The sequence below is a fragment of the Pleurodeles waltl genome, chromosome 2_1 (assembly GCF_031143425.1).
Source record: "Pleurodeles waltl isolate 20211129_DDA chromosome 2_1, aPleWal1.hap1.20221129, whole genome shotgun sequence".
Taxonomy (NCBI): Eukaryota; Metazoa; Chordata; class Amphibia; order Caudata; family Salamandridae; genus Pleurodeles; species Pleurodeles waltl.
Genome location: NC_090438.1, coordinates 49727964 through 49753452, shown reverse-complemented (window position 1 = coordinate 49753452; position 25489 = coordinate 49727964). Strand labels below are relative to the sequence as shown.

General features: G+C 47.7%; 1 long non-coding RNA gene across 1 annotated transcript in view; it reads right to left on the bottom strand.

Moving 5' to 3' along the window:
* LOC138258295 (uncharacterized) overlaps window positions 1–23331 on the bottom strand; it is a 54755-nt gene extending 31424 nt beyond the window's left edge. The window contains exons 1-2 of the long non-coding RNA XR_011198407.1: window positions 23180–23331; window positions 16386–16644 (exon numbers count right to left, since the gene is read on the bottom strand). This is a non-coding gene — a long non-coding RNA (uncharacterized lncRNA). The remainder of the gene's footprint in view (window positions 1–16385; window positions 16645–23179) is intronic.
* Between the last annotated feature and the right edge of the window lie 2158 nt (window positions 23332–25489).

The following is a 25489-nucleotide window of genomic DNA, read 5'->3' as shown; positions in this document are numbered from 1 at the left end:
GCTCCTGAGTGAGTTCAGAGAGACAGCCTCCTTATACTTTACAGGAGGGACCCCTCAAGATTCCTTATGCCACTTATTTTGAGATGTATGAATTATAATTTGCGATTCGATTCAGTAACATGTTACCGAATCGCAATTTGGAATTGAGCATACATACCGTTTCAGTATTAGGAAGGGGCGCGTCAAGGGCGTCCCTTCGGAATCGCAGCCGTATATGGGAATGTTTTGTGACGGAAATGTGGTCGCAAAACAGTCGCAGTTACTGCCTACTTCAAGTAGGCGGTAACCCATTCGGAAATGGGAAGGGGTCCCCGAGGGATCCCTTACCCTTTGCGAATATTTGTAAACCATGTTTTAGGATCAGGCAATGGGCTCTTAAAAAATGAAAAGAAAACTTTTAATCTTTCTTATTTAAACACATTCCATTTTCCATTAAGGAAAACGGGCTGCATAAAAAAAAAGATTGCTTTATTTAAAAGCAGTCACAGAAATAGTGGTCTGTTCAGCCCAGGAGGCCACCATCCCCGTGACTTTTGCATTTCCTTATGGGTTGCGAATTGCAACCTGTCTCATTAATATTAACGAGATAGGTCGACTTGCGACCTATTAGGAAACGCTACATGAAACTCAGAGTTTCATACAGTCGAATAGCAATTACCTAATTCCGATTCGCAGAGAATTGCAATTGGGTAATTGCAATTTACAGGATGGCAGTCACTTCATCTTGGAACTGTAAATAATAAAACAAAAATGTGTGTAAATGAGCATTTTTTTAAATAGAAAACAGCATAACAGCAGCAAAATACACCTTGTGGGGTCTCTAAAAATTGGACGGGAGAATGTGGACATTCAAAGAAAAGACCTGGAAGGACAAATACAAGGAGTGGAATTAAAACCATCGAAAAAGAAGCAAACCATCGAAACTGACAAGAAAGTCAACCAATGTTAAGCAGTGGGCTGATCCACAATAGGTCTTCGACAACAGACATCTACAAGTTCTCTGTAAGCAAGACTTAAAAATGAGAGTACAACTGGCTTTCTTCCTAGCCAACCACAGCCACACCATCTAACTCCCACCGTCTGAATCCAGACCGTACCACTTTGATACTAGTGTTGCCCAGACCTCAAGCATCTCTCCCCTACTCTTCAACATACACCTCTACCTGGACTGGTTCAAATCTTCAATCTCTCATACTACAACTGAGCAAATGACACAGAGAATAGTCTGAAGTTCTAGAGTCTCAAAGACACAACAACATCCTGGCACCATACATGATGGCAGTAAAAGAGTGAATGACTGCGAACCAGCTGCAGTTCAATACAGACAAAGTCAACATCCTTAGAGATGTACACTGGCCACCTGCGCAAGGAATGCTGTAGTCCTAGGAGAAGTGACCCACAAACAAGCAACACAAGAAGACTGGGAGACAATGTAGATGCAGTTCGATCCCTGGAACTGCAGTAGACACTGTGGGAAAAATCTATCTCTCCTTGACTACACCAGAAATCTCATGAACAAATTGCAAAGGTTCCAAAATTTAGCGGCTAGACTATTTCTTCACCTGAACCCTTGTGACCTCATTACCCTAGCACCTGCAGTGTCTCACTGGAATCACACTAAAAGCACTCTACACAACACATAAAGAACAGCATGGAATGAAACCAACATTTTTAAAGCAACAGTTTCAGATCCACCACACTAGAAGACGTCGCTCATCCAACACGTTCCAACAGCTACCAGATTTCAACAAAATCCCAATCATTGGGAGTTTTTTCTGAGTCCAAGCAAGCAAGTTTTGGGACTCCCTGCAGATAAGGAAACTAGAAAAGCACCTTGTTGTTTGGAATCCCAACAAGACACAGTTTTGCAATTCTTCTGAAACCTAAGTGAAGCCAAAGCAAATTCAAGGAAAGCCCACCTACCAAAAAATAGTAAACCACAATACAAAACAGGATAATAGTTTTAGACAAGAACCCAACTACTTTTCAATTAAAATATAGTTGCATGACGCATGATCTGTCTCCCTCACATACTCTTTCAATGTGAGCAGGCACACGAACAGACCCACATTCGTCATGTGTTGGGACGCAAATGTCCCCGGCATGGTAAACGGGCGTGTAGCTCTTCCCTGACTGCCCAACTACATGTGAAACTGATATCCTCTCTTCTGTGTTGGCCCCGGTGTCACACTAATCAAGGGTGTACACAAAGGGCTTGGCTTGTTCCTGGTAATGTGAGGTCCAGACCCAGTTCTGTGACTTAGAGGGGCCCAGCAAGTGTGACCTCATAATGCTCATTGTGACGTCCCTTTTTCATCCTTTGATGTTGGCTGTTCCTATTAAGCAGAATTCATCATGTGTTGGATTGTTCACCCACTAATAAGGAAAGAGAGCTGGGTTAGACTGTTGTGACATTTGCACATCTGCCTGACGCATAGACACACATTATGATTACCCTTTGTAGGTGTCTGCACTAGTTTTATATTTGGCCCAATAGGAGCTCCCCCCACGCTCCCAGAACCACCTTGTGAGACGCTACTTCTCATAGGATGGCGTCAAGTACAGTTTTGAAGGGCATGGAGATGTGGGCTTTGCTCAACGTGGTACTGCGTCAATGCTGGACTTCCTCTGGCTGGGGAGCTCTCCTTTGAGGCCTAGTACTCAGTTTTGTTTTCTAAAACTTTCAAGACTTGGAGTGTGGCTTGCAAGCCTCTACTTTGAAAGGTGGTAGCCTTTAGACTTTAGCCACCTCTTCTTGTGAAAATAATTTAGTAGAGCTCATCCTATAATCCCATAATTATCTTAAATATTTTGAGCGAACTACATTGTAGCAGGGCTCAGTGGCGTAGCGTGGGGGGTGCAGGGGGGGCCGGCCGCACCGGGCGCAACATCTGGGGGGGGGGGTGCGCTCGCGAGTGCTAAAATCCACGGGTTAGGGGGCGCAAATTACTTGCCTTGCCCCGGGTGCTGACAACCCACGCTACGCCACTGGCAGGGCTAGAGGGCAATTCCTCTATGGATAATCCAAAAACTATGATCTATGTTACGTTTCTACTAAAACAAATGTGATACATAAAATTAAAAAATACTGTAAGCCAGGGAGCCAAAACGTCCAAGGTACTGTGGGAGGCGTTGACAAAAATTGACATTCACTTTTACCATTTATTTTCCCACCTTAACATATTTAACCCTTTAAACATTACAGTGATGATCAGGCTCTAGTTTTACAGCACAGTTTGCCAGCTACACTGTCAAACAATATGTCTGAGTTTTCAAAGGAACATTTGAGGTGACTGAGAAAGAGTTGTCTCCTTACAGAAGCCTCAGACTCTATGTGGCACAACTTTGTGGCAACCCCACAATAATTGTGATCTCATCCCATAGTCCAAACCACTTGTGTAAGGACTGTGAAGAATGGATGTAAAAAGGTTTTCAATTATCTACAGTATCTGAACATATAGGGGCATATTTATGAGCCCCGTGCACCACTGGAGCATCACTTTTTGTGACACTCCAGTGGCACAGACTACAAAGTCATATCTATGAGGCCACACAAAGCTACTTTGCGTGGCTTTGCGTGGCCTCATTGATATGGAGTAAGGCAAGGCAGCACAAATCGCTGCGTTGCTTTACTCTGACAGAGCACCTCCCTAATTGGGGAGGCGTGGCGTTTAGGACCCGGGGCCACTGCGGCCCCGGCCCCATATATCGACCCAGCGTTGCTGGCCAGGAGACTTCCCCCTGTCTCATGAGACGGGGGCGGAAGTGGATAAAGTAAAAAAGAAATCCTGGGGGCACACAGGAGGCGCGTCACTCCCGGGCTGCGCCGCATTCCTGGGGGGATATTTAAGTACCCCGCTGAGTAAACTTCAGCCTTTCTGGTGGATGCAGCGCTGGCGGCTGGGGCACGTATCTTTGCATTCTCTGCGCCCTCTTCTCGACAGAGTTGCCCTTGTTCCTGAGAATTGGAGGATTGCACGCACACCTTGGAGCGCGTGCAGGGCCTGCGAGCAGCCGCTGGCCCGCCACCCCTATCCCGGCGCCCGTGTCGCCGGACGTGCTTGCCGCCTGCAGCAGGGCAGCGAGCCACATTGATTTTCATTTTTTCAATCAGCCCCTCCCATCTATTTGTCCCTCACAGGCCTACTGGTGAGAGGGTTAACTTAATTATCCCCACACTTGCTGCTAGCCTGCCTTCCTTGACCTGATGGGGCAGCGCGGGTCATTCACTCACCATTGGCCCCAGCCCAGGCCCAGGAATGCGCGCTGGAAATTAGTAAGTGTGGGAATTTGTGGGGTAGGGTCAATTTTTAAAGGGCTAACCTTTATTGTGGTTATACTGTAATTCTGGGCTGGCTATTGGTATAATGCCCTCCTTTATAGTACCTTTGTTTACAGTATAATTGTGAGCAGGGGGAGTGCCTGGCCTAGTGGTCAGCTGCTTAGTTTAACTGTGCTTGGTCCAGTGGTTAGCAGTTTGGGTTAACATTGCTTTACATTGCTTGTGCGTGTGGTTCAATCCTCACCTGATTAAAAAAATATATAGAAACAAAATCGTTTTGAAGTTGTTTACTGTAATTGCTTATTGGAGTGTGTCTCTCATCTGAATCTGGTCATGGCGTCAGCCAGTGGTAGGGTGGGGAAGAGGAAGGGGAAGGATCCCAAATTATCGCATTTATTGAGGCTAGTCCTGGCAAAGTTAGGGGACGGTGGGGATGAGAGTGTGGATTCAGAGACAGACAAGGAAGAGGAGGAGGGGGCTGGGCACCGTCCTAGGCGCTCCTGTGTCCCTCCCCGCTCCGCCTTCTCCCCAGTCAAACGCAGGGCTAAGAAACAGGTCCCGGTTCCCTCGGTGGGTAGGTCCAGGGGCTCGGCGCAGCATCCCACTGTAGGTCCCCTGAAGCGTTGCCAGCTGTTGCAGCACCCGTTACGGCGCTCGCACCGCCCCCGGCATCAGGATTCAGTGAGGGGGTTTCATCTCATTTCACCAGGTACCCCTCTCCAGTTAACCCTACCTTAGCGGCATCTCAGTCAGAAGCCAGGGTTGCACCGACAGCAGAGGCCATGGGTCTCACAACAATATTGGGGTATATCCGGCAGGCGATAGCAGCAAACACCCCTGGGGTTGGTGTCGGGTCGCTTCCTTCTCCTCAGCCTGGGCTTGCCAAAACCCCAGTTCAGTTGCCCCATCCAGCTCAGGGTCAATGCAAAGCACCCCCGAAGCAGCAAGTTGTTCCACCTTTCACTCAAAGTCAGGGTTTAACACCCTTCCCATAACCGTTACTTCTCAGACACAGGCGCAAGATGCAACAGCGCAAGTTTTATTGTCATCTACCCAGCTAACCAGCTACTGCCTTTGGTAGAGGCCCTTTCTGCCCTATTACTAGCTACCACTGCTGGGCCACTGTAGACACTGTGCAGAATGTACTGGCAGAGCTCAAGTAGCAGATTAATGCAGTGTCGGCGTTACGTCTTCCTGGGGTGGCGGGCGAGGATAACAAGGATAAAAGTTAGAGTTCCACCCCACCTTTGGGTCCGAAGTCCCCCGCTGCATCAGAAGCGGCAACAGATAAGGCCACTGAAACCACTGCAAGCGCAACAGGGAGTGCGTGTTTGGCAGGAGTCGGCGGCAAGATACATTATTTTCATGGCGGGGGAAATTGGCGTCCCACGTCCTTTCAGATGTGAAAGACATGATCTGGAAGGTGGAATTTGTGGATATTTTTGCACTCATTATGGCAAAGAGAAGGGAAGTGGACCAGAAGGATAAGGAGACTAAGAGTTCATCGTCGAATGACAAAAAACCTAAGGTGGAAGAGAATATTACAAATTGGCTGTTTGGTTTTCATGTGCACATTACCGTCATGCTGGAAAAAAAGCCAGAATTGGCACCATCAATGATATTCTACTCCAATAAGATATTGAAAGCGCATCACCTTTATGGGTGTAACGCTTGGTTGGAGCATAATAGGGACTTCAGATTGGCGAAAGCTGAGGACCCAGACATAGGCTGGGATCAGACTGAAGTGAATGTTTGGTTGGAAAGCGTGAACAACAAGATAACGGGGAAGCAGCCTTTTCGACACCACCAGTCGGGTGACAAAAAGGGACCCAGTGGGGTCTTGTAAGTTCAAGCATAATTGCTCCTTCTGCGGGCATGCATCGCACCCAGAGTTCAAATGTAATAAGAAGCCCAAAGAGAAGGGTAAAGAAGGGAGTAAGCCTTCAAATTGAAGTTGCTTTGCCCACACCAGTACTGATTTCAGGAATCCTTCCTTGGTTACAGTCATACCCTCAAAAAGACATAGTAGAGTTATTGTTCGCAGGTTTTTCTTCTGGTTTCAGGATCCAGGCCCTGGGGATAGCTCCCATCCCGCATTGCAGTAATTTATTGTCAGCCCGGCGGCACCCCGAGGTAGTGGCTAAGAAAGTAGAGAAGGAGAGGTTGTTGGGAAGAATAGCGGGTCCTTTCCTTTCCCCCCCACTTGGCGGATTTGTGTGCTCCCCCTTGGGAGTAGTCCCCAAGAAGGAGCTGGGACAGTTCAGATTGATCCATAATCTCTCGGCCCTGGCGGTTCTTCTGTCAACGAGGCCACCGACCCTCAGCTATGTTCTGTTCGTTATGCAACAGTTGATCATGCTATGGAGATGTTGCGCAGAATGGGCTGGGGGGCACTCTTAGCAAAAACAGACATAGAATCTGCATTCCGGCTTTGCCTGTGCACCCTGACGATTAGCATTTATTGGGCTTCCTATTTGTGGGGTGATATTATTATGATAGGTTTATGCCCAAGGGATTTTGAGAAGTTCAGCTCAATGCTGCAGTGGATTTTCACTATACGCTCAGGCCATAAAGACATCATTCATTACCTTGACGATTCCTTGGTCTTGGGTCCTTTACGGTTCTGGGAAGTTCCAGTGGGCCTTACGCGCATTGACGATTATGTTTGAGGAATTTGGTGTTCCCATTGCCCCAGAAAAAACACGGGTCTGAAGGAGAAACATCACTACACAAGGCTTTCCTCTGAGATAAAAGACGATGCACACATCCAGGCATCTTTCTGGCACATTTTAATGGCGCAGTCTTGTGGCCTATCTGCCTCGTATCCAGTGTGACTTTGGGTCTATTCACCGACGCCGCTGGTAGCGTAGGGTTTGGGGCAATATTGGGCCCCGACAGGTGCAGGGGGACTGCCCAACCGAGTGGCATGCCTGGGGCATTACAAAGAATGTGGCCTTTTTGAAGTTGTTTCCCATTGTTGTGGAGGTCACACTATGGGCCCTCGTTTTCAAAGATAGATCAATAATTTTCTGGTCCGGCAACATGGCAGTAGTCAAGGCTATCAATAGGCAATGCTCTTTGTAGGAGGCTGGCCAGGCTTGTAGTGGGTACCAGAGGTACTTACACCTTTTGCCAGGTCCAGTTATCCCTTATTAGTGTAGAAGAGGTGTTTCTAGCAGCTTAGGCTGATAGAAGGTAGCTATGGCAAAGCAGCTTAGGCTGAACTAGGAGACATGTAAAGCTCCTACTATACCACTGGTGTCATATGCACAATATCATAAGAAAACACAATACACAGAAGTACTAAACATTTTACTACAATATGCCAAAAATATCTCAGTGAGTACCCTCAGTATGAGGATAAGATATATACACAAGATATATGTTCACAAACCAAAATTATGCAGGTTATAGCAAAAAAAGTAATGCAAGCAGTGTAAAGTTACAATAGATTGCAATAGGAGCACATAGGTATAGGGGCAACACAAACCATATACTCCAAAAGTGGAATGCAAACCACGAATGGACCCCAAACCTATGTGAGCTTGTAGAGGGTCGCTGGGACTGTAAGAAAACAGTGAGGGTTAGAAAAATAGCCCACCCCAAGACCCTGAAAGGTAGGTGTAAAATGCACCCACTACCCCCAGAGAGCACAGAAGTTGTGATAGGGGGATTCTGCAGGAAGAACAAACACCAGCAATGCAACAACAGTGGATTTCCAGACCTGAGTACCTGAAAGACAAGGGGACTAAGTCCAATAGTCGCGACAGTGTTGAGAGTGGGCATGAGCCCAGGAAATGCCAGCTGAGGGTGCAAGGAAGCTGCCACCTGTTGGAAGAAGCTTGGAGTTCTGCAAGAAAGAAGAGGACTAGGAACTTCCCCTTTGGAGGATGCATGTCCCACGTCGCGATGAAGCTTGCAGAGGTGTTCCCACGCAGAAAGACTGCAAACAAGCCTTGCTAGCTGCAAGGGTCGCGGTTAGGGTTTTTGGATGCTGCTGTGGCCCAGGAGGGACCAGGATGTCGCCACTTGGATGAGGAGACAGAGGGGGTGCCCTGCAAGTCAGGGAGCCCCCACAGAAGCAGGCAGTACCCGCAGAAGTACCTAAACTTGGAAGAAGAGTAAACCGGAGTCCACACGAAGTCACAAAAGGGAGTCACACGATGCCGGAGGACAACTCAGAAGGTTGTGCACTGCAGGTTAAAGTGTCGGGGACCCAGGCTTGGCTGTGCATGAAGGAAATCCTGGAAGGGTGCACAGGAGCCGGAGCAGCTGCAAATCACGCAGTGCCCAACAATGCAGTCTAGCGTGGGGAGGCAAGGACTTACCTCCACCAAACTTGGACTGAAGAGTCACTGGACTGTGGGAGTCACTTGGACAGAGTTGCTGAGTTCCAGGGACCACGCTTGTCGTGCTGAGAGGGGACCCAGAGGACCGGTGATGCAGTCTTTTGGTGCCTGCGGTTGCAGGGGGAAGATTCCGTCGACCCACAGGGGATTTCTTCAGAGCTCCTGGTGCAAAGAGGAGGCAGGCTACCCCCAGAGCATGCACCACCTAGAAACAGTTGAGAAAGCCATCAGGATGAAACGATACAAGGTTGCTAGTAGTCATCTTGCTACTTTGTTGCAGTTTTGCAGGCGTCCTGAGCAGTCAGCGTTCAATCCTTTGGCAGAAGGTGAAGAGGGAGATGCAGAGGAACTCTGATGTGCTCTTGCATTCGTTATCTGGTGAGATCCCCAAAGCAGAGACCCTAAATAGCCAGAAAAGGAGGTTTGGCTACCTTAGAAGGAGGATTGGCTACCAAGAGAGGTAAGAGCCTATCAGAAGGAGCCTCTGACGTCACCTGCTGGCACTGGCCACTCAGAGCAGTCCAGTGTGCCACAGACACCTCTGTTTCCAAGATGGCAGAGGTCTGGGACACACTGGAGGAGCTCTGGGCACCTCCCCTGGGAGGTGAGGATCAGGGGAGTGGTCACTCCCCTTTCCTTTGTCCAGTTTCACACCAGAGCAGGGCTGGGGGATCCCTGAACTGGTGTAGACTGGCTTATGCAGAGATGGGCACCATCTGTGCCCATCAAAGCATTTTCAGAGGCTGGGGGAGGCTACTCCTCCCCAGCCCTCACACCTATTTCCAAAGGGAGAGGGTGTTACACCCTCTCTCAGAGGAAGTCCTTTGTTCTGCCTTCCTGGGCCAGGGCTGCCTGGACCCCAGGGGGGCAGAAACCTGTCTGAGGGGTTGGCAGCAGCAGCAGCTGCAGTGGAGACCCCGGAAAGGCAGTTTGGCAGTACCCGGGTTCTGTGCTAGAGACCCGGGGGATCATGGAATTGTCCCCCCAATGCCAAAATGGCATTGGGGTGACAATTCCATGATCTTAGACATGTTACACGGCCATGTTCGGAGTTACCATTGTAACGCTGTACATAGGTAGTGAACTATGTACAGTGCACACGTGCAATGGTGTCCCCGCACTCACAAAGTCCGGGGAATTTGCCCTGAACGATGTGGGGGCACCTTGGCTAGTGCCAGGGTGCCAACACACTAAGTAACTTTGCACCCAACCTTCACTAGGTGAAGGTTAGACATATAGGTGACTTATAAGTTACTTAAGTGCAGTGGTAAATGGCTGTGAAATAACGTGGACATTATTTCACGCAGGCTGCAGTGGCAGGCCTGTGTAAGAATTGTCAGAGCTCCCTATGGGTGGCAAAAGAAATGCTGCAGCCCATAGGGATCTCCTGGAACCCCAATACCCTGGGTACCTCAGTACCATATACTAGGGAATTATATGGGTGTACCAGTATGCCAATGTGAATTGGTAAATTTAGTCACTAGCCTGTTAGTGACAAATTTGGAAAGCAGAGAGAGCATAACCACTGAGGTTCTGGTTAGCAGAGCCTCAGTGAGACAGTTAGTCATCACACAGGGAACACATACAGGGCACACTTATGAGCACTGGGGCCCTGGCTGGCATGGTCCCAGTGACACATAGACTAAAACAACATATATACAGTGAAATATGGGGGTAACTTGCCAAGCAAGATGGTACTTTCCTGCACTCTTCTTGTAGGTTGGTCCTTAGGTTGTTGAAACATTTGGTTTTATTGTGCTTGAAGTTCAACAGTACATTCCGGGCAAGACATATCCCCGGCGATCATAACAATGCAGCTTATGCTTTGTCTCGCTGATTGATGCAGGATCTTCGGAGGTACCATCCACAAGCGGCAGAGAAGATGACGGAGTTCCCATCATATCTGTGGCAGATTGGAGTCCCGCCCTCTCAGAACTAGTGGCAGCATCTTTAGCGAGTCGGACTAGGCAGGCATTTGAAAAGTCATTTCATGAGTATGGAGCATTCTTGCCCTCTATTCAAGTACCTAGGTGGTTTTCAATTGAGGCCATTTGTCTCTTTTTAGGAAACAGGGAGTTAAGCAAACCGGTTTCCTCTACAAGGGCTCAGCTAGCTGCTATCTGTTTTTTTCACAAAATTACAGGGCAGAGAGGCACAATTAAACTCCTTTGTCAAGAAAAGAGCAGTGACTGGGTGGGCCTGCCTGGAGGGCCCTCGGAAGGACAGCAGAAGCCCCCTTTCACTCCCCGTTTTAGGTACCCTCTTGTCCTTGCTTGACAAAGTCTGCAGTTCTTCATTTGAAGTGTTGTTATTTACGGCAGCATTCACTATAGCCTTTTATGGTGCATTCAGGGTAGGCGAGTTAGTGGGTTCATCCAAGAGTGATTTCACTGGGGGTCTGCAGTTGGCTGATGTACGCATTGGTTCAGAGTGGCTAACGATTTGGTTGCGTAGGTCCAAAACCGATCAGGAGGGGAAAGGGTTCGCCATTAAGCTAAGGGCTGAGTCGGGTTCCCCCTTCTGTCCACTTGATTGCTTGGGGTCATACCTAGCGGTCCGTCCAGCCACTGGTGCCCCATCATTATTTATTCACAAAGGCGGGAATTCCTGTCTCAATATCAATTTTCAGCAGAAAGGACTGCTGCTTTAGAGGCAGCTGGGGTGGACCCGTCGGCCTATTCGCCGCATTCCTTTCACATAGGGGCAGCCACCGTGGTGGCTGAGGCTGGTAAGTCCTTAGAAGAAGTAAAAACAATTGGCCGATGGTCCTCCAGTTGCTTTAGGCAGTACATTAGTCCAGATTTGCAGTGATGCATATTATATTCATTGTGTTTATGCCTTATGCCTTCATGTCACACACATGCTGTTTTCTTCTGGTTCAGTAGCATGGCGCCATAAGTGGTGTGAGTGCTCGGGCACTCCTTTATCCGGTGGGCAGCCTTCAGGTTGCAACTGTTCCGTCTGAGTCACTTCGCGACGTGTCCTTCCAGTGGTGTGGGATTGGCGGGCTGAGAGTTACTCAGCTACAACAACTCGTAAGAATGGTGAGAGGGCGCGAGGGACTCCAGTTCCCGGACCTCATTGTGTTACGTATTGGAGGAAATGACCTGGTCCGACTTGGGCGTAAGGCACTCAGGGAAGCAATCTTAGCAGAAATATCTCCACTGTACAAAGAATTTCCAAACACCGCCATGGCATGGTCGCACATGGTACCCTGGCGTAATTGGGGGCACAAGATAAAATCTAGGACAATCAATGTGTCTGTGAGGTGTCTGAATTCTGAACTGGCGAGGTTGTGCCCGGGACTGGGGCACTTGTGAAATATCCCACATAAACTGCTCAAAGGCACAAACATGTTCCATAAGGATGGGGTGCATTTATTGGATGTGGGCACAGATTGGTTCATCGAAGACATATGGGCCTTTGCTCACTGTTTGTTCAGGGGTGGGGAGGGCAAAGGACCTCTGGGCCCCTGGTCGCCCTCGTGGCGTGACAGGAGATACTAAATGCACCCCAATCAACTGAGGGGTACCCAAAGCAGGGTACTCTGGATAACAACGAAGGTAGGATCCTGCAGTCCTGAACTAACTGACGGATGTACACACCAGCTGGAGGCTAGGGTGACCAGATCGCTGGGGTGGCATGGGGCTCCCGCTCCTGGCCACCCCGTTGCACCCCCACAGCGGATTGGTGTATGGGGGGGGAACCTGGAGCACGAGGACAAGGTACGGTTTGGGGTTGGAACCCTCCCCACCCCCCAGGGATACAGGTGAGGTAAGGTTCACCTGTGTGGTCCAATGGTGGTTCGGGATGCGGTCCGATCATTGGTTGAGTGTCAAAAATTGATTAATGATTTTGATCTACAGGTTATGCATTTTGTTTTTTTATGAGATATGATAAGATTTAATTAATCTTGCACAGTCTATATTAAATGAGTGTAATATTTTAATAAATTCTACCGATGCCAAAGACAATCAGACTTCGTCGGTTTACGTTTGGCGGGTGTTGGAGCGGGGGCCTACTGGGGGCATCCAGGTCCTATGCGCTTGGGAGGCGTTCCATGGGTGCAACAGTGGATGTTCCCATGGAACACCCAAGGATTTTGACGCTTCCCCAGATTTACAAAACAATGTAAACCTGGCATGCGCCAAAACCTTACACCTCCCGAGGTGAGGCATAATTGGGAGAAATATTTTTATTTCTACTCATTTCTTCCTCTAGGATGATGCCCCTTCTGCACAAAAACAATTCTTCCGACAATACAGGCACCTTTGCATCATGGTGAAAGTGTGCCTGCGTTCGCACTAAGCTGCCAAAACAGTGGCAGCACAGGGGGTAAGGACACAAGTGAACCATATTGCATAAATGAGATGCATTTCTGCCCTTTCACTTTGGCGTAGAGCTGCCATACGCCCAGTCTCCATAAATGAGGGCCATAGATTTTTGTTACAAATGCCCCTTTTGTGCACCTAAGGGCATAGGATTCGCCCTAGAACTTGTGATTAAAAACATATTTTGTGCTACTAACTGATTCCACAATAATAACCCACATTTCCTTTGGATTTAAAAAAAAAAAAACATAACTTACAAGGTCTATAATTCTGTAGAAGGTGATGCCTTTGTTTGGTCAAGTGCTACATAGGATCTTTTGTTTTTAATAGAAGTACATATGCTGTACATACTTGAAGGAATTTCAGTCAGCCCTCTTCATCCATTGGTCTGGTATAGTGTCATTCGCATTTGCTTCCGCCCACTACACCCTACAGCATGGGTGCAGCTGAGCTCACTTCACCCATTGGCTCACCTGACTGTGAGTGATGGAATGTTGCTCCTCTGCAATGTGCACATCTGCACAAAAAGGTCTCCCCTTCAGTGCCAGGTACTACTGGCACGATGTGTGTTTTTACATAAAATGAGAAATGCATTTTGCCTTTTAGACAATGTCTTTTTTTGTACAATGTGTGCCACTATACAAAAACAATCCACAAACTGAGTCCCAGATTTACAAGAAATGACGGAGCGCGATGTTGCACCAAAATTGGCAGTGGTCAACCTTGTCATTATGAAATCGCAGAGATGTGCCGTATTTAACAGAATATGGCGCACTCCTTTGTTGCCCCCTGCGTGGACGCTAAATTTGCTGCTGAGCGCCAACGCAGCCACCCTTGCACCATGGTGCAAGGATGACTGTGCTGCAGGGGAGATTGTTTTTTTGCAGGAAGGGACAGCCTCCTGCAGAAAAACAATCTTCAGTGGCATTTTACTCTTTCTATGTGTGCTCACACATAGAGCAAAAAACGAGGCGCAATGAAAGCATTTCTCCTCGTTGCGCCACCCCTGGGGTGGCGTTAGATTTTGGCGCTGCCTCATATTTACAAAGACTCATAAATCTGGGGCAGTGTCAAAATGCAATGGGTGTTGTTGTGGCACGCCCACAGCACCACCCATTGCACGCCCCTTCCACACAAAGTGCTGCGTATGAAGGGGCTGTATTTACAAGGTGGCGTTAATCCACAAAAAGTGGCTTAACGCCTCCTTGTAAATACAGCGCAGGGCATAGCGATAGAGCCTTGTAAATCTGGCCCTAAGTATTGCCAATGCCAAAAGGTGATCATCAACCAACACAGACCTATTAGCTTTGCCAGTGCTTGTTTTTTCGTTTTAGCGTCTGGTGGCACAACCACTAAATGTCACATATGTGTCCCAGATGGTAACGAGGTGCACTAGCCTACGAGTGACCTGAAGTACTGTGTACATTTGCTGTCACTTCCTGCCTCCTGTTAGACGCGTCCTTGGCATAGTGATGCATTCGATGTAAAGGCGCCGAGTTATGTGGCCCCAAGAGGCTCTCTACTCCCTCTCCTCGTCCAGTGAGTGAGAGAGAAAGCATGTGTGTGTGTGAGAAAAAGAGAGAGTGTTTGCGAGAAAGTGTGTGAGAGAGCGAGTATGTGTGCGAGGGAGAGTGTGTGTGAGAAAGAGTGTGATGGAGAGTGTGTGTGAGAGGGAGAGAGTGTGTGTGAGGGAGAGAGTGTGTGTGAGAGAGAGTGTGTGAGAAAGTGTGAGAGAGCGTGTGTGTGTGAGAGGGAGAGTGTGAGAGAGAGAGTGTGTGTGTGTGAGAGAGAGAGAGATGGAAAGAGAGTGTTTGCGAGAGAATGTGAGAGAGAGAGAGTGAGAGAGCGAGTGTGTGTGTATGAGAGAGAGTGTGAGAGAGTAGAGAGAAAGAGTGTGATAGAGAGTGTGTGTGAGAGGGAGGGAGTGTGTGTGAGAGAGAGTGTGTGAGAAAGTGGTGGAGAGAGTGTGTGTGTGAGAGGGAGAAAGTGAGAGAGAGCATGTGTGTGTGTGTGTCTGAGAGAGAGGGAAAGAGCGAAAGAGAGAGTGTTTGCAAGAGAATGTGAGAGAGTCTGTGTGTATGAGGGAGAGTGTGTGTGTGAGAGAGATAGAGAGAAAGAGTGTGATAGAGACTGTGTGTGAGAGGGAGGGAGTGTGTGTGAGAGAGAGTGTGTGAGGAAGTGTGAGAGAGTGTGTGGTGTGTGTGTGAGAGAGTGTGTGAGAGAGGTTATGTGTGCGTGTGTGTGTGTGTGAGAGAGAGAGAGAGAGAGAGATGGAAAGAGAGCGAGAGAGAAAGAGAGATAATGTGTGTGAAAGAGACAGAGTGGCAGAGAGAGAAAGTGTGTGTGTAAGTGTGCAAGAGAGTGTGTGTGATTGAGAGGGAGAGAGAGTGTGAGAGTGTGTGTGTGTGTGTGAGAGAGAGAGAGTTTCCGGTGCCTTACGTGCAGCACTCATAGTGACACACTAGGGCGAGTAGGACAAAGCGGTTAGGTACGTATAATGCAGACATTTCAGTAGTACCTGCCCTAGTGCTCTGTAATGGTATTAATTACTATCACACACCAGTACCAGTCTGCAGGAGGCTCGCGCTCCTGCCGGAGTCGGTGCAGCCAGCACAGGTAGAACATTACACTCGTGCCACAGGACAGCGCCACGGACTGTGCACAACAAATGGCGAGAAGCCGAAGAAGGACAGACCCCCTAGGTGTGGAGAGCATCTCTGCAGCATCAGGGCTGCTACTAGCACTCGCGTCCCTACCACGAGGGCCTATTGCTGCATACATCTCAGAAGGGAGCTCTACCGCTAACTAACGTAGGCCCAGATGTACAAAGCCTCTTTGCGTTTCTTAATGGGCCGAATCCTTATTTCTCTACATTAAGAAATGCTAATGGGCCTTTAGGAAATTGCAAACTGCGATTTGTATGCAGTCGAAATCGCAATTTGTGATCCTCTAAATAGGAAATCGCTATTTTGGAAATGCAAAACTGGCCCATTGTAACAAATGGGATGGGATTTATTAATTGCAATTTTCTAATTGCGATACCTACTTTATAGGAATTGCTATGAGGAAATCAGTATTTTGATACATATCATTTTGCATTTCCTGAATAGCGATTTCTATGGAGTCACTATTTAGGAAATACAAAATTGCATCTACATACATCTGGCCCATAGTCTCTTATGAGGACCACATCTATCGCACCTCACCCACAGACAAAACTTGCACACGCAGTGGTGGAGAAAGTGATGCCAGCACCACACCAATCTCTCTTCCTTGCCCTTCAAAGCACTCTCAGTTCACGTCCAAAAGAGTGCTATATCTCAGACCAGGCCGGAGGAGAACATGGCATCCGGCTAAGGTGCCGGTCGTGGAGGGCTCTGCGGACATGCAGACATTAAATATAAAACAAAGAAGGTGACTTACCAGAGGCGTGGGGAGTGCGAGGGGGTTCGAGGAGTGAGGCAGAGGCAGGGGCTGGAGCGTTGCAGCCGCAGAGATGCCGCGTTGGATGGGATGCGTGTCGCTCGAGGTCTGGGGCGGGCCGCACCATTGTTGAGAGCCGCGGCTGACATCCCTAGACTTGGACATCTAATCTAACTCAGGCTAAACTGGCCCATGAAGAAGTGATGGCAGAATTTGGGGAAATCTCTGTTTATGCAGTCAATAATCGAAAGACGGAGGCCTGTAATTAAAAAGGAGGAGGTTAAATATTTAGGGATCACTTGATCGCATGATATAAGTAAATTGTCAGAAACAAATTTTATGAAGGTGATGAGGGATGTGGATCAGTTAATGAAGAGATCGTTAAATCTCTCTCTTACTATTATAGGGCGGGTAAATGTTATTAAGATGGTGATTGTACCTAAATTTACATTTATTTACAATTCAATATCATTAATGTATAACAAATATTGCTTAAGGAAACTCCAGGGTAAAATAAGTAGTTTTATTTGGGCTTCTAAGGGAGTTCCTATTTCTTGGAAAAAGTTGAGAAGAAAGAAAGGGAAAGGAGGGCTGGTGGTACCGGACATGCAACATTGAGCGTGGGCTTTCTTTTTGAAAAACGCGAGGGAGCGTTTTAATCAGCCAGGTTGCTTGGAGCTAGGACAGATTTTGAAAGCAATGATGGAGGAAAACTGTGAGTTGCAGAAGAGCTTTTTATATAAGTTTGGAGACCCCAAATTGTTTGAGAAAGTCCAATTCAAGGTGCTACGGGATTTAGCAAAACTTTGGTATGCGGTGTGGAGTTACAAACTTTTCGTACTATAGCGAACACGCCCCTGTTTGGGACTCTCCAAGTTCGCCGGAGTGTACTAAAGATGCTTTGGTGACCCCATTGAAAGAAGCTGGACTTTCAGAGTGGGGACAATTCTGTTATAACGGAGAAGTCAGGTCCTATGAAAACCTTAATGGGGAGGTGGGGGTAAGCTGTCTAAATTTAAATATTTCCAGATATTAAGCTGGGTGAGGCATCTGACTGAGGAAGTGGGGGTACGAATAACTTGGAGGAGCAGGTGCATTTGGAAATCCCTCTGAAGAAGGAAGTGGATGGATGGTACTGACTGATTATTATTAATATTGTGGACGGCGAATTCACCCTTCCGGAAGAGTTATGGAAAGAACGCTTTCCAGAGCTGCAGCAAAAAGACTTACAGCAAGTATCTATTACACTTCTGTATAATACAGTTAAACCTGCTGCTTTAAGAAGAAATCATTTGTTCTCAATTCATAGAGCCTTTTGGACACCAGCAAAACTCTCCAGACTGGACCAGGCCAACCAGGTCAGATGCAAAAAGTGTGGGTCAGCATCTGCAGATGATCGACATATGTTCGCGGAATGTCCACAGCTCAGTAAGTTTTGGGAAGAGGTTGGTGAAGCAATTAGCTAAATACTTCCCGTGAGCTTTAAGGTAAGCATCCCATTAGTGATTTTTAAATGTTTGCATGAACCATCGAAGATTAATAGGGGTGGCTCTAAATTGCTTTTCTATATGATGCTTCTGGCGAGGAGGGAGATTTGTAAAAAATGTATCAGTGTCTTCCCTCCTACTTTTTCTCACTGGAAAGATTCTTTAATGTACAATTTGAAGTTAGATACGAGGGAGGACAATAAGAGAAATACATTTTGGAACCCACTGAAACAATGGTTGGATATATGAGAGGATATGGGTGTTTAGTAAACTTGGCGTGGTCCTATGATTATACACACTTCTGGGCACAACGCTATGGTTCAACAGTATGTTGGAAAAGTGGTTACAGTAGAGCTCAGATGCATTCCAGACAGGAGCAGCCGCGCGAAGTTGGGCCACGAGCAAAAATCTGTAAAATCTGCACTTGAAAGATCCCTCCCTGTCTCTGAGTGGAATGGTGGACGTTAAATGAGACCCTAAAAAATATATTTTTTAAAAAGAGTGATATATCTCGATACCTCTGAAGTACCTCGGAGGTCACTAATGCAGAGTGGGCACCCCTTCATATGGCAGGAATAACATATCAGTGAAAATAAGCAACTACGGCCCTAAAAGTCATTCTTAACATAATAAACACATCATTGACCAAATGCTAAGTGACACAACATAAAAAAAGGGGAAAATCCAACATACAGTAATAGAAGTACAAATTTTGTAAGAGTTAGCTTAAAATACAGTTCCTTGAAGTCAATAGCTCCATCTGGGGCTATCACGGCGTCATGAAGAACAAATCCAATAGTTCAGGCAACTGCGAAGCCGCAGGCCAGCTACGGTGTCGGGGAGATCCGCAAACAGTACCTTGGAAATGCATGGTATTGCAGTCCTCGCGATGAGATCCAAAGTTGCTGTGTCACCAGTGTTAGCAGATATTGGTTCCGGAGGTCGGTTTCAGGAGTCCTGGGGGCCCTTGAAGTCACACGTGTTGCAGATTGAACTCTATGAGGATGAAGTCAGGAGCACTGGCGTTGGGCTGCTTTGCAAAGTGGAACAATGAGACGTGCAATGCCCAAAGGTCACGGTGCAGGCAGCGGCTCAGGTACGGCATCCGGCGTCATCAGTAAAACCTCAGCTGCGGTATGAAGCGGAGCGGTGCCTTTTGGGGTGCCCACAGGTCACCGTGCAAACAGCGGTGTCAGTGGACGATGCTTCGTTTACTTCACGAGCTGTGTCCACAGGCCACGGTGCAGGCAGCGGTGTTGATGTCGGCATGGAGCGTCGTCTGTGATCCCAGGGCTGTGGTGTGAGGTGAAGCAATACGACGGGCAGTGCCCACAGGTCATGGTGCAAGCAACGGCTCGATGACAGCATCAGGCGGTGTCAGTGAGACCAGGGTTGCGTTGTGAAGCGGCAATGCTTTGTGCGGTGCCTTCAGGTCACGGTGCAGGCAGAGGCGTCTTTGAGGACATCATAGTCATTTTTCTTCTGTTGCATCACAAAACACACTGTTCCCAGTGCTGTTGGCAGATGACCCTGAAGTCTTTGGTGTTCCTGAGACTTCCAACAGGAGGCAAGCTCTACTTCAAGCCCTCAGAGAAACTCAGGCAATAAGTTGCAGAAAGTTCAGTCCAGTCCTTTCTCTGACCAAGACAGAAGCAGCAAGCAACAGGCCAACACAGCAAAGCATGTAGCAAAGTGGAAGTCACTCCTGGCAGCTTCTCCGCTCTTCTTCTTGGCAGGTTCTTTAGTCCAAAAAGGTTCTAAAGTTATAGGGGTTGGGCCCCACTACTTATACTAATGCTGGACTTTGCAGCAGGCATACTTCAAAGGGCAGCCCTTCTACCTCACAAGATCCAGTGCCTTCCTGCTCTGTCCCAGGAGGGGGAGACTCTACAGGAGGGGGAGACTTCTTTGTGCAGGACATGTCCAGCCCTATTCAGGTGCACGTGTCAGCTCCTGCCACCACTCTAGCCCAGGAAGGCCCATCAGGATACGCAAGGCACATCTAAGCTCCTTTTGTGTGACCGACTAGAGGGTATGCAGGAGGCCCCATCTGTCAGCCACTTAGACATGGATGCCACAGGCAGGCACAGAATGGTTAAGGAAGAAAATGTCCACTTCCTAAAAGTGCCATTTTCAATCCCACAATTTAAAAACCATCTTCACTAATAGATGTATTTTTAAAATGTAAGTTCAGCGATCCCAAACTCCTATCGTCTTCCCATGGGAATCTGCACTTGAAAGATGTTTCAAGGCAGTCCCCATGTTTATCTATGGAAGAGATAGCCTTTCAATAGTGAAAAATGAAATGCACAGTATTTCACTATCAGGACATGTGAAAACACACTACTACATGTCTTACCTTTTAAATACACTGCACCCTGCCCATGGGTCTGCCTAGGGCTACCTTAGGGGTGACTTATATGCAATAAAAGGGAAGGGTTAGGCCAGGCAAGTGAGTGCGCTTGCCAGGTTGACATGGCAGTTTAAAACTGCGAGCACAGACACTGAAGTGGCAGACCTGAGACACCTGCGGAAGGCTACTTTTGAGGGTGGCAGTGCAGAAGGACCAGATGATGGACGGAGCGCTGAACAATGCAAACATTCGCCCACAGTCACAAAGATCTGGGTTTAATCCATCGTTTTTCTGCCCACCACGGTACCCAGTTGGACCCAGCCATATACAAATCAGTCTTGACCCTTTTCCCCATGGGAACAGTCCAGCACAAACTGCCAAGCCAGGTCCTCACTGGACCGGAAACAAGCATCCTGGGACCGGTTTCAGGGTATCACCCTTCATCAGCCAGGCCAGCTTGAGTCCAGTGGCGCAGTGAGCACGGGGCCCACGTTTGGGCATACCCTTCCTACTTAGTACGACAAAAGCAAAAAGACTAGATGATAGACAGAATCCTGAACAATGCAAACAATCACCCCCAGACCCAGAGATATGGGTTTAATCCATTGTTGTTTTGCCCACCACACCACCCCAGTTTGGACCCAGTCATATGTAAATCAGTCTCGATCCTGTCCCCTAATTAATGAGAATCATCATATTGAAAGTCTTCTGCTCCCAGAGTTTGTCAGAGTGAGTGACCACCATTGAAAGCCTTACCTACTATTGTGATCTGTGAGATTGCCTGTAACAATATACCTGTCTATAGCCTGTAACTCAATGTGATAACAACACACTGTTAAGGACCTACTGGCTTTAACAAAGGCTTTTCACAATAACTAAACTTATCGTCCTTGTCATAACTTTTCAGAATGAGCAAATCAAACCTATAGCATCAGACATAAGGTTTTCCAGTGCCTCAATCAGGCCTAAAACTTGTCCCCATAAATAACGCAGGCCTACTGTTTTGAGTGCAAGCTTTACCACAGGGCAACAATCGGGCACACAGAGGAAAGATTATAAAAGTATAGAAAATTACATCTAGATAAGTGAAATACTCTCTCTCCTAAGTGGGCTCAATAAGGATTTTCACAGATCAAGTCTTCTATATAGACGGTTTGTCACAGAGACTAACAAACACAAAACCCTTGCCAATTAGAAAAATATGTGAGAATTTATGTAACAAAAACCTTCTCTGCAGGCTGCTATACAGATTACTAACATTCCACCTTTAAATGGATTGACTTTAACATATGCCTTTCACAATAAATACGTCTAGCCTACTGCCTTTATCGTAACATTTCTTAATTAACAGATCTGGTCCATAGCCACGGTCGCTGTCTCGCCACCATAACCACCTCACTGGTGATGTATTGAGTGTAAACTTTGCCCCAAGTGAGAAAGGGCAATATAAGCACTGTTTTCAATGGAAGCACACAACTTCGGCCCAGTCAAATATTGTAGTCCGTGAAGTCCACATGTAGGTTGAGCCGAAGCCCCTCTCTCAGCATTACCCTGAAAGCTCTTTTTGTGTTGATCACATAAGATCTAGTGTCAGCTGAGCTGTCAAGGCACAGCAAAAAAAAAACATAAATGCTCAATAGCAGTTCTGAAGGGGTGGGAGACCATATCACTGCCAGGTGGGCAGCAACCAGAGGCCCGGGGGACAACACATTGTCAATCAAACATTTGCCAACATTCAGTTACCAAAAAATAGGTAGGATTTTTCAGATGTCGAAACAACCAATTAGCAAAGAGATGACATAACAGGAAATGTCATCATATGACTGTAGGTCTGATGATGAGATCACAGCCCTCCCACTGATGCACTTCTTCATCAGCAGTTACTCTCAGGCAGCCTTTTCCGGGTGCTCTGCAGTTTTCAGGGAGCTGATAATGGGTTAAAGCCTCAGGCTCCCCAAAAGCAGCATGATGACTACCATAAATCTGCAGGCTTTAGTTTGGCTGAAAAAGCCGTAGTCTATCTCTTGAGCATCTTTAATCACCTCTTCGTTGATGACGCATCTGCATTTATGACTGCTTGATGCTGTCAGACATTAGATGGCCCTCAGGTGCAGGCACACACACACACAAATGCACTTAGCACAGGCACAACATGAGCAGCAGCAGTATATCCAGCAACAGATCCTGCAGGGCTGAACAGTACAAGTTTCTGTCACTCTAGGAGCGTGCATGTAGGTTACAGACAGATCTCTGGAGCAGGTGCTAACTCACTGAGACACAAACAGTTAGGAGCACACCTGCCTAACATCTTAGCAAACGATCAGCCCCATTGCATCATGATAAATGTAGTTTCCTCAAAAAATCGGACTCCGTTAATTTGAAATATTTCACCTCTAAATAGGTGCAGCCTTTGCTGTGCATCTCTGGACACATATATGTGTTTCTGGGTTAATCCCTTCTTCAGCAGAGAACAAATAAAGCACTTTTGCGGGGGGCTGGAAATGCTGCCATTAATCATCCGGCGGCACTTCCAGCTCCCCGGAATGGTCTTATGTTTCTCTGCTAAAGAGGGATTTAACCCAGAAACACGTTCGTGTCCAGAGTACAGCAATGCCTGCACCCATTTTGATGGTGAAATATTTTCAAAAGTAAAGGAGTACCATATTTTTACAAAATGACATTTATCATGATGCAATGGGGTTTGATTTAAAGGCTGGGATGTCAGTCAGTGTATTTAAACTGTTTGTGCTAACTCACTGAGAGGAACGTATGGGTGGATGAGTGACTGAATATGTGAGAGCTGACACATTATCACTTAGGTAATATTCCACATCAGCATCTTGAAAGTCCTGCTGCTGTCCTGTCGCGGCTCGCTGACCTGTAAAGGAGTGGGGTGGGTGCAGTGCACACGGGGGGTAACATTTAATTAAAAAATTAAATAAATAAAAATGTACCTCCTCCATTGCCGCGCCACTCCTCTCTCCCTTGTGGTCGCTCCAGGTTGCAGGCACAGGCTCCCAGCCTGCCCTGAGGCCAATCCTGACGCTGCTTTGGGAGCACCCTTGCTGGGTGCTCCCAGGCAGACTGGGAGCGTGTCCATGTTCTCTCCAGCCCGGCAACTGTGATGCTGGGCTGGGGAGAGCGTACTGCGTATCTGTGTTTGGCCCGCCCGAGACAGCCGGCCAAACACACATGCGCTCTGAGGGGAGTGACCAGTGCACTCCCCTCACTGCCTGTCACTGCCCGTCACCTCCATGGCACCTCCCCTTTCACCACGTGGTGAAAGATTTCCAGCTTCTGCTGCTTGCAAGGGGGCAACGCTCCTCCGCCATAAAGGCGGCCCTGCTGCTGTCACTCGGACCCAGCTGTTTCTGTTGATTCTTTGGTTTTCCACTCTTGAGATGTAGCTGGGACCTAGTAGGTCATTGTTATATGGAGCAGCCCAACTGTGGCCTAAGTAACTAGGCTCCGGACAGGCACACAGGTGTTAACCTCTTCAAAAAGGCTTTCAAGTAGAGCGCATTCCCCAGGGTGCACACACTAGGACTCGGGCCCTCGCTAACCCTCACCCTTCCCTGCTCACGTGATTCTCTAAACAAGCGGGAGGTGTGGGAAGGTTGCAGGTCCTCGGGTCACACTTCCTGTCCCTTGTGTCCAACATGCAGGATGAGGCACAGGAAGCAGGAAGGGGACGGCATGGGCTGTTCCCCACCTCCAGTCCCAGTGCTGTGATGTCAGCGGGCTATTTATGCCCCCGCCGGCTTGACTGCTCGTGCATCAGGCTCTGTGCATCTGTGCAGTCCCAGCCGCAGTACTGCACCTGTTCTAAATGTTGAGGACCATCACTGGGACAGCAAGCACATGCTATTGCACCCACGCACATAAGGAACATACATACAAATACCAAGTACCAGATGTGCAGCAACAGTACAACATTTCCTATCTAAACAAAAGTTGCAGGACAAAAAAAAACACAGACTCACACCAAGTTCTACATGTGCAGCAACAGTACAAGAGTTCATAACTAAAAAAAGTTACAGAACAAGATAAACACAGGCACATACCAAGTACCACATGCAGGGGCGGCTCCTCCTCTGTGGCGGAGGAGCATCGCCCCCGCCAGCAGCAGCAGCTGCAAACCTTTAAAAATAAAACGATAATAAATGGTGTTTATTATTGTTTTATTTTTAAAGGGGCGGGCCATGGGGGGTGACAGCCATGGAGGGGAGTGCACAGAGCACTCCCCTCAGTGCACATGTATGTATGGCCGGCCATCTTGGGCTGGCCAAACACACATGCGCACTGTGCTCTCTCCAGCCCGGCACTGTGTTCCTGGAGGGAGCCTGCAGAGGCTCCCATTCTGCATTGGAGCGCACAGCCAAGGCGCTCCAGACAATCATAACTCTGCTCTGAGCGGCGCCATGATTGGTCGCAATGCAGGCTGGGAGCCTGTGTCTGGAGTGGGGCGGACAGCGGCGGTGAGCTTAAGGTAAGATTTTTTTATATTGTTGTTTATTTTGTTTTATTCACGGTGCCCCCGCCCGCCACTTTGCCCAGTCACCAGCCGTGACTGACCACATGTGCAGCAACGGTACAAAATTTTGTAACATGAAAAAAGTTGTGGGACAAACACAGGCAGTACACCGGGTTCTACATATGCAGTAACAGTACAAGCAGGGGCGTAGCTTGGTCAGTGAGATTGGCGGAGATTGGAGAGGGGGGTGTTGTGAGCTTCCGATTTTCACACAATCAGGCGGGCATATGATTTTTAAATGCATTATTCTACAACTAGCAAGGTGCTTTAAAGGGGCTTATGTGGAGGTGGACAGGGAGAGGAATGCGGATTGGTAGGAATGCTAAGCGAAAACATACAATGTTTTGTAAAATCAGTATTAGTGAGGACATTCAAAACAATGTGTGTGCGTTTTGTCTGTGTGTATGTAAAAATTACAGGGGGAATCCGACTGACTTGTCACAATACCCCACTCAAAGCACCTGTACCCAACTATTTATCAGAAAATACATTTTTTAGGGCCTGTAACACCCCCCCTCCTTTTGAAGTTATGCCCCTGAATCGAAGATTGCATAACTAAGAAATAGTTTACAGGTAAAAAAAAACACTGGCTCACACCAAGTACCACAAGTGCCGCAACAATGCAAGATTTTATAACTAAAAAACACCCAGCTACAGGACAAAAGAAAAGACCAGACTCTCTAATACGCCCTCCACCCCACCAGTACCATATCCCGAGTGTGAGGGAAAA